Source organism: Chrysochloris asiatica, unplaced genomic scaffold, assembly GCF_000296735.1.
Source record: "Chrysochloris asiatica unplaced genomic scaffold, ChrAsi1.0 scaffold00014, whole genome shotgun sequence".
In the NCBI taxonomy this organism is placed as follows: domain Eukaryota; kingdom Metazoa; phylum Chordata; class Mammalia; order Afrosoricida; family Chrysochloridae; genus Chrysochloris; species Chrysochloris asiatica.
Genome location: NW_006408532.1, coordinates 6,972,412 through 6,982,293, shown reverse-complemented (window position 1 = coordinate 6,982,293; position 9,882 = coordinate 6,972,412). Strand labels below are relative to the sequence as shown.

Sequence of the window (9,882 nt, the reverse complement as noted above, 5' to 3'; positions counted from 1 at the left end):
TTATTATATATGCCTGAATGGGGTTTTTTTTTTGTTTGTGTATTTTTAAAAAATAAAGTGGATAGAGAGAAATACTTTTAACTGATGGTATATGGAGGGGATTATAATCAATGTAATGCAACAAGTTATATGAATTATTGAATGTGAAACTGATGATGTGCCCAGTAAACTTTCACTCAATCCACAATAAAAACCTTAAATTTAAAAAAAAAATAAAAAAATAGAGTGTGTGTGTGGGGGAGAAAGAGTCCCCACTCAGCAGTTTTCATCTTGTCTAGATGGGTCCAGTAAAAAGAGATGGGGATAAGATTCATACGATTCAATAGTGAATAATTGTTATCATGACTAATTGCGACTGTCAAAATTGTAAAGGTAGAAGTTTTGCAACAAAAACAGAGGAGTAGTTAGTTAATCTTACAGCCCAGAAACAGAGGACCCTAGGACCATCAAGGGAGAAGAACACAAGTAGAATGTGGGACCTTATTCAGAGATGGAGGCAGAGATGGGGTCATGGAGTAATTAATAGGGGTCTCTCAGTAATTAATAGAACAAGCAGACAAAAATCAGCAAGGATATAGAAGACTTGAACAATATAACTCATTTGATTGGGCTGACATTTATAAAACTCCATTCAACAACAGAATCTCAGTCTTTTCAAGGGTTCTAGGAACATATTCTGGCACATAAAATAAGTTTCAAATTTAAAAGGATTCAACTCATATATTCTTTAGCCACAATGGAATTCTAGTAAGCAATAATAAAGATACATGGAAAATCCCCAATATAATTGACAAATCTAAAAAGAAATTAAAAGGGAAATTGGAAACTGTTTTGAATGTGAAAGCAGAACATACCAAAATTTGTGGGATTTACCTGTATTAGAAAAACAGAACTCTGTGGGGGAACACTTATATTAGAAGAGAAAAATCTCAAACCAATGATACCAGCTTTGACCTTAAGAAACCAGAAAAAGAACAAACTGAAACAAAAGAAAAAAATAATAAAGTAGGTGTGGGCAGAGACTATATTTACCTTCAAGTCTCCCTTAACCAGCACCTAAGACAGGATCAATGAAGATTTGTTTAACTATATCTGACCAATATTTTTCTTTTTCTTTTTTATACAATTAAGGAAGTCCTTGAAATGATTAAATAAAAATAAAAATATTAAAATCGTTACAAATATACTTTTAAAAAGACATAATGATGAGAAACAGCTAACATTGGCCTTTAACAGACACATAAGGTTAGTTCTAAGGAACTCTGTTAGCATAGTGGTTATGAATAGGGCTGTGAACTGCAAGGCCAGCAGCAGTTCGAAACTACCAGCTGTTCCGCAGGAGAAAGATGAGACTTTCCTCGGAAACCCTGTACAGGGTCACTATGAGTTAGAACCAACTCCACGGCACATAACCAAAGTTAGTTCTATTATTTTTCTCCTTTTTAAAAAATTCTCCTTCCCCTCCCACCTCTGATAACCATCATAGAATGTTTCTTTTAGCATGAAAATCTTTGAACTTTTTATAATATTGGTCTCATAGAATATTTTCACTTTGTGATTGGCTAATTTCATTCAGCATAATGTCCTCCAGGTTTATCCATGTTATGAAGTGTCTTGCAGTCTTATCATTATTCCACTGTGTGCACTGTGTGTACTAAAGTTTACGCATTCTTCTGTTTGTTGATGGGCATTTAGGCTGTCTCTATCTTTTACTATTGTAAACAATGCTGCAATAAACATAAGTGTACATATATCTCTATTCATGTCATGGGTCTTGTTACTTGAGGATACATACCAAGTAGGGATACTGCTGGGTCATATGTTATTGCTATTTCCAACTTTTGAGAAAGTACAGTTTTCCACAGTGGTTGCGCCATTTTACAACTCCACACCCCCGCCCGAGAAGTATAGGAGGCCCAGACTCTCCATATCCTTTCCAGTATTTGTTTTGTTTTCTTTTTTGAATTTTGCTGTTACTGCTGGAGTGAGACGATATCTCACTAATGTTTCAATTTGCATCTCCCTAATGGCTAATGATCACAAATATTTCATCATGTGTTTCTTGGCTGCCTGAATGTCTTCTTTGGTGAAGAGTCTGTTCATATCCTCTGACCATATTTTAATTGGATTTTTGTGTCTTCATCTTGTTGAAGTGTTCTATAAATTTTAGAGTACTCTATTGTCTAATATGTCATTGCCAAAAGTTGTTTTTTCCTAATCTGTGGATTCTCTTTTTACTCTTTTGATGCACCTAAGTGTTTAATTTTTAGGAGGTCCCAATCATCTATTTTGTCTTCTGCTGTTTGTGTGTTTTAGTTATGTCTGATAGTATATTTATGTCATATATCAGAGTCCCTAAGTTTGTCCCTATTTTTTCAATGACGATCTTTATAGTCCTAGGTTTTACATTTAGGTCGTCAACACACATTGAGTTCGTTTTTTGTATATAGTGTAAGACATGGGTCTTGTTTCATTCTTTTACAAATAGGTTTCCAGTTTTGCTAGCACCATTATTTGAAGAGACTATCTCTTCTTCATTTACTGTGTTTGGGTTCTTTGTCTAATATCAATTGATGGTAGGTGGATGGATTTACTTCTTTTTTTAAATGTTTTATTGTGAATTATGTGATAGTTTACATGGGAGAACATTAGCTTTACATTCATCCTATCTTATATTGTTTCATTACCATGGTTACAATCCCCTCCATACATCATCAACGAACCAAAGAGTATACCCTTCAAGCCTGCCCTCCCCCCCAGTCATCAGCACACAGCCCCTCTCCCTCTCTGGGTCTAAAGCCCCAGCTGCTCCATCTCTCCACGTCATCGTCTCTGCCTCCATCTCTGGCATCACTGTTTCTCTGGGTAGGTAGGGTCCAGCTCTCCGCTCTTCTCCCTTGATGGTCCCAGGGACCTCTACTCCTAGACTGCAAAGTCAATCATCCCCTCCTTTTGCTAGAAAATGTCTACCTTTACATTTCCAACCCTCACAGTCAGTCCTGATAGTGATTATTCACTATTGTATCACAAGAGACCTATCCGCATCTTTCATAAGCCCTGTCCAGACAGACTGGCTAATACTCAGTGAAGAATCCACCTTCCTCCACGTCCTCTGGTTCTAGGTTCCCTCTTGAAAGCTTGTAAGCCAGTCACTTCTTGCCTTTGTAGCCACCCCCATTTTGGGTAGCCAATGTCCAAGTTGCCCATCTCTGTCTACTCTGTATGGAGGGGGTGGGAATGATCCTTGCTGTAAAGATTTGTTCCCTCTTTTGAACTACTACATCCATTGGTGTAGGTCAAGTTCATCAAATTGTATCAGATTACTCTTTTTTTCCTCTTCTTTCTTCTAGTTGAGCTCTAATCATCCAGTCATTGAAGCCAGGTCGAGTGGGTATTATCTGCAAGTGTGGTTGTTCTTATGCATATGCCCTCTCTTCTCATCAGCTGGATGCTTCACTCTCCACTCTAGTCCTCTGTGGCTATGTCACTGACTCTGGGCTCAAGAGTCCCCAGGTCTTGCCACACTGCTGGCCAACCAAGTCTCCACCTGGGTTCACAAAAGTCTATTGAACGTTGTAGGGCTTAGCTCGCAGTTTCATTGCAGTTTTTCCCTCACTTCCCCTTATTGGTGGGTGACAAACGTGGTCACCAATCACAGCGTGTATTTCCATTGAGTCCTAGTCTTGGAAGGGAGTTTGCACTGAGGGGACCCGACCACTTGCCTTGATGGCTCCTGGGCAAGCAACTTGTTTGTTCTTGTAGTAATCAGTCGGACTGCCTATATTGTTTTGTATTTTTCCTGTCAGTGTTTCAAGAAGTATCTTCTGTTCTTCTAGCTGCTCCAAGCGGGTCTGCTTGTCCTTTCAAGTGGAAATTTCCCAACTCAGAAGATTCTGGATGCGGTTCAGGATTCCACCTATGGTCTTATATATACTTCTTCTTTTTAATACTTTTACTTTGAAACATGATGGAACAATTTTACAGATACACATGGAAAACAAAGAGATTATGATCAGTCAATAGTGAAAGCAATCTAACCAGAAAGCTTTGTCAGATGACATAGACACTGAAGTTGAGTGTGTGTGTGACATGCTGCAGGGCTGAAAGGAATTAGTACTCTTCTCTTTCCTCCTCACCCTCTCCTTCAACAGAATTCACACCAGCCTCATAACCCTTCTTAAGGGCAGCCATGTCCTCACAGGCTTCAGAAAACCATCCTTCCTCCATCCCCTCACCCACATACCAGCGAGCAAAGGCACGCTTGGCATACATCAAGTCAAACTTGTGGTGCAGGCAAGCCCATGCCTCAGGAATGGCTGTGGCATTGCTCAGCATGTACACAGCTCGCTGTACCTTGGCCAAGTCCCCACCAGGTACCACAGTAGGAGGTTGGTAATTAACACCAACCTTAAAGACAGTGGGGTACCAATTCATAATCTGAATGCTGCACTTGGTCATGATGGTGGCAGTGGTAGCACTGGCATCTTTGGAGACCATGTCGTCATAGTACAATAGGCAGAAAGCCATGTATTTACCATGGCAAGGGTCACATTTCACCATCTGGTTGGCTGGCTCAAAGCAACTATTAGTAACCTCTGCTACAGAAAGCTGTTCCTAAGCTTTCTCAGCTGAGATGACGGAGGCCCATGTGGCCAGAGGGAAGTGGTTGTGGGAATAGGGCACCAGGTTGGTCTGGAATTCTGTCAGATCAACATTTAGGGCACCATAAAATCTGAGGGAATCAATGATGGAGGACACTATCTGGCTAATAAGACGGTTAAGGTTAGTATAGTTGGGCACTCAATATCAAGATTTCTGCAACAGATGTCATAGATGATCTCATTGTCTACCATGAAGGCACAATCTTAATGCTCCAGGGTGGTGAAGATGGAGTCGTAGGACTCAACTACAGCTGTGGAAACCTGGGGGGCTGGGTAAATGGAGAACTCTAGTTTGGATTTCTCACCATAATCAACAGAAAGGCACTCCATCAGCAGGGATGTGAACTCAAAACCAGTTCCCACACCAAAACTGCAAAAAACCAAGAAGCCCTGAAGATCTGTGCACTGGTCAGCCAGCTTGTGAATTCTGCAAGGCAAGATGGTATAGTGCCCACGGGCATAGTTACTGGCAGCCTCTTTCTTGCCTGTGATCAGCTGTTCTGAGTGGAGGAAGTGGAGGTAGCTGCCAGTTTGAACTTCATCAGTGACTGTGGGTTCCAGATCTACAAACACTGCTTGCCAGCACCTGTTTTATTGAAGAAGGTGTTGAAGGAGTCATTTCCTCCAATGGTCTTGTCACTTGGCATCTAACATCGGGCTGGATGCCATGTTCCAGCGAGCAGCGATCTCAGCAGGCAACGCTAATCTGGACACCAATCTGGCTAATGTGGATGGAGATGCACTCTCACATGCTGGCTGTGGGTTAGGAGGTGGAGGAGAAAGCGACAAGAGCAGACACCAGGTCTTGGTTACCATCCTTGACAAGCTGAGAGTTGAGGTAACACACTCTGGATTTACTTCTGTTCCATTGATCTAAGTGTCTTCTATTGTACCACTACCAGGCTGTTTTGACTACGGAGGCTGTGCAGTAGATTTTGAGAACAGGAAGTGAGAGGTTTCCTATTTTGTTATTTATTTATTTTTTTTTTAAATAAAATTTTTGCTTATTTGGGGTCTCCTTCCTTTCCATATAAAGTTTGTGATAGCTTTTCCATCTTTTTAAAGACACTGGAATCTAGATTAGGATTGCATTATATGTATCAATTGCTTTTAAATCTTATATTCTTACATTTTGATAGGTCTCTTTTGGTTTCTTGTAGAAGTGTTTTCTTTGCATATATCTTTAGTTTCTTTGCATATGTCTTTAGTTTCTCTGGTTAGATTTATTCCTAAGTATTTCATCTTTTGGGTGACTATTATAAATGGTATTGTTTTTATAATATTCCTTTTCAGAGCTCTCTTTATTATTATAAAGGAATCCAACTGATTTGTGAATGCTGCTCTTATACCCCGACACTTTGCTGAATCTTTCAATGAGTCCCAATAATTTTCTTGCTGAGTCTTTAGGATTTTCTAAGTATAGGATCATATTATCTGCCAAGAAAAAGTTTTACTTCTTTGTCAATTTGGATGGATTTAATTGCCCTTTCTTGCCTTATATTGTTGTTAAGTGACATGGAGTCGATTCCAACTCACAGTGACCCCGTACAGGGTTCCAAGGAGTAGCTGGTGCATTTGAACCACTGATCTTGTGGTTTAGATCGACCTTGCGTCCAGTGCTCTATCCCACAGTGCCACACAAGGACTCCTGCTTGCCTTACAGCTCTGGCTACGACTTCCTAAATTACAAGAGAATAAATTTGTTTGCTAAAGAAAACAACAACAACAAAATGTTTGCAAAAAAAATTCCATCTTTTCATTTCATTTTTCCATGAACCTTTTGAAGCCCCTTTGTAGACTGATGTTATTAAGTGCCATCGAGCCAGTTCCAACCCATAGCAACTCTGTATAGGGTTTCCGACCTTGAGGTTAGCAATCCAAAGTTTATCTATACAGTGCCACATCAAGACTCTGTGTATACTGATATATGTAGCAATTGGCTATTTTAGAGGCATGACTTTAGCAGGTGGAAATCAGTGTACATGATGTCTCCACTGAAATGAATCAACTGCTTAATTGTAATGCTCTGATACTATGAGTTTCAGGATATAGGGCAGGACTATTAAGCATCCTCCTGTTAAGCACCCTCTTGCCTGTGACTCAGCCCACAATTAGAGAATGAAATGGAGCCAGACACTCACCTGGTTGGGCACAAACGAAACTAGGACATTAAAGATGACAAAACTGCTGTGGTGAAAAAGGTAAATTCCCCTAATCTATTTCCATTTTAGGAAGTAAAACCGGAAGCTATAGCTTTGGCAAAAACTCCCTGAAGAGAAAACTCTTGTAACAGAGAAAGAGAAGTGCACTACAGAAGACCACTCAAGGCCTCTTGGATGCTTCTATTTACTCCCGGGAAAAGCCAGTCCTCGAGATTCCAAGTTCAAAGTGAACATCTATTAACAAAGATGGCTGCCCCCTCCATCCCCTACTCCTCTGTAAGAAAGTGTCTATAAAATTTACCCACTTTCAAGGGTAGAATTTTGAGATGTAATATATAAATTAAAGTTCTGTGGCAGCAAGAATCTGTGCAGAAACAGTGTAATTTCTCTTTTCTGTGCCCACAAGAACATGATTCTCCCGCAGACTACATATGTGCTGAGTGGAAAGGGAAGAGAATACAGTGTGGACACTGCTGCTCTGCTGTTAAGTGCTGTCCACTTGGTTCTGTCTCATAGCGACCCTGAGTAGTGTTTCCGAGAAGCAACTGGTGAGTTTGAACCACTGCCCTTGTGATTCAAACCGACCTTATGGTCTAGCACCACACCTGGACTCCAGTATTGAGACTAGCATATAATGATCTAAATTTCCCAGCCAATCCAAAATGGATCAAACAATTCTTATATACACGTTGAACATACTTGTCGCCACTTTATGCTCACCCTTTCCTTCCCTTCTCCCCCACGAAGAGACAAACAACCAGATTTATTCTTAAAGCAACACTAAATGTTTTGTGTTTCTTAAAACTGACTTGAGGATCTCACTTTAAAAGAGAGAGCCTCTGATTCAGTGCAAACACAGCTTTTCCTAGCTGCTTGCTCGGCACTGGAATGAAACCCACCCAGCACTGCCTGTAGCAATCAACATGCCAGCTCTTCAAGATGTGTGAGGGCCAGCTGGGAGGATTCTGGGTGAAGAATCCTGGCTTATACTAAGCCAGTTCTTAGAAACAATTCAGGAAGACAGTGTTTCAGCTATAGAAATATTTCTCCCTCACATACTATTTTCACTTTTTATATAGATGAGAGAGGAAGAGAGCCTAGCAAACAAAGACTATATCCAAATGTGATGAAAATGGGAAAAAAGTATCCAAAATGTATCCCTGAACAGGCTGTAAGGACATTATCCTCCCCCATCCCTAAACTGGCATCCCTAAGATGCCTCTTCATGGCCATGGACAAGTTGTTTAGCCTCACTGGCCTACAAAATGTGGAGACTGAACTGACAAGCCTTAAAAACCTTTCCACTTCTAGCCTTCGACGGATTCACACTGGAGGCATCAACTGAAAAAAAACAGTAGGTTTTAGCCATTTGGGATGGGCAGAGAACAAGGATGTTTACGATAGGTACTATGGTTGGTTTTAATCAAAAAGACTTTGTAATTGTGTCAGAACTGCAGACAAATATTTACTTTTGAATTCTTGGTGGTCTTAATGACCCTCTCACCACTTTTTCTTTCTTTCTTTTTTTCCACCACTGACATTTAAATGTTTTTTGAGACCGTTATCACCAAATGTAAGCAATTTGCTTCTTCTTCTTTTTTTTTTTTGTAGAAAGCATCACCTCAGACCATAGAGCAGAGGGAGGGGTATGGCTGAAAGGCGTGTGGTCAGAAGTTGAAGCAGCAGCTAGGAAGCTTCATAAAAGCCACAGCAGGGACAAGGGCAATGCCATCTCCAGTCTCCTTGATTGACCTTGCGGGTACAGCCGTGACTCACCTCCTTTTCAAACTTCCAGAAAAACTCAATCAAGAAGCTGAAGCAGATAAGAAGCTCTGAATGTTCTACTGTCCTACCTTTGTTATTCATTTATTTTACTTTAACGGAAGGGGAATCTTTAAAAGAGAAACTTCTTTTTTATTTGGAAAGCACTGTGTCTTTTATATCCCATATATAGAAACAGTGTACCTATCATTTCAGTCACTGCTTCCTGCACACCACTGTTGTTGTTGTTAAGTGCCGTGGAGTCGATTCCGACTCATAGTGACCCTGTATAGGGGTTTCCAAGGCTGTAAATCTTTACGGGAGCAGAAAGTCTCATCTTTCTCCCACGGAGCAGCTGGTAGTTTCGAACTGCTGACCTTGTGGTTTGCAGCCCGATTCGTAACCACTACGCTACCAGAGCTCCTGCACACCATTGGAGGTCTAGGTATTAAAATGCTGAGCTGGTGTTATGTACAGATAAGTCAATGTCATAAACTTCAAATAAATGTTGCAAAGTTTTAAGGGCAAACTGAGTATCTACAGCCATAGAAAGAAGCTGGCAGTGTGTGGGGAGCTGGGTTGGACAATCAAAATCCCGGATTCTAGCACTGGCTTTGCCTTCAACCAGGGTAGCCCCTCTGAACCTCAGAGAACCACTTTGCAAAACAAGGTGCTTAGTGAGATCATCTCCGAAAGTTTTAACTAAGCTCGACTTGAAGCTCTCCTGCCATCCATTTTTATAACTTCAAAGTCAATACTCTCTTTGAAGAAAAACCATCTACGGCTTAGGAAACATGCAACAGGTTCACAAGTTAGTGTTTATGAGGACCCCCCAGGAGGGTCTGCTTCAGTCCAGAGAAACATTGGGGAGTGGCGGGAAGACAACCTTATGCTCTCCATGTAGAGAAACAGGAGTCTGTGTACATTGATAGGTTCACTGTAAATTGGAACGGACTCAATAGCACCTAACAACAACACTACTTCAACAACTTTTTAGAAATTTCCTGCCACCTGGGTTGATTTTTCAGTTTGTGTTGGTTTTTTTCCCCCCGTTTTAATCTTCCTAATGGAGTCCTGGTGTGGTACTATAGGATAAGTGCAGGACTGCTAACCTCAAGGTCAGTGGTTCAAATCTATCAGTGGCTCCTCAGAAACCCTATACAGTGTCTCTATGAGTCAGAACCAACTTGACGACACTTAACCACTATCACCACCACAACAAGGAAGTCCTGGTGGCACTACGGGTTAGGCTTCATGGGAGAAACATGAGGCTGTCTGCGTGCCCATAAAGATTTAGC

At 40.8% G+C, this 9,882-nt stretch overlaps 1 protein-coding gene and 1 pseudogene across 2 annotated transcripts in view; both read right to left on the bottom strand.

The window, feature by feature from the left end:
• SLC25A25 (solute carrier family 25 (mitochondrial carrier; phosphate carrier), member 25) overlaps nucleotides 1-9,882 on the bottom strand; it is a 39,323-nt gene that overhangs the window by 18,120 nt on the left and 11,321 nt on the right. The gene's annotated exons all lie outside the window — the stretch shown is intronic.
• Nucleotides 4,111-5,412, bottom strand: LOC102814753 (annotated as a pseudogene).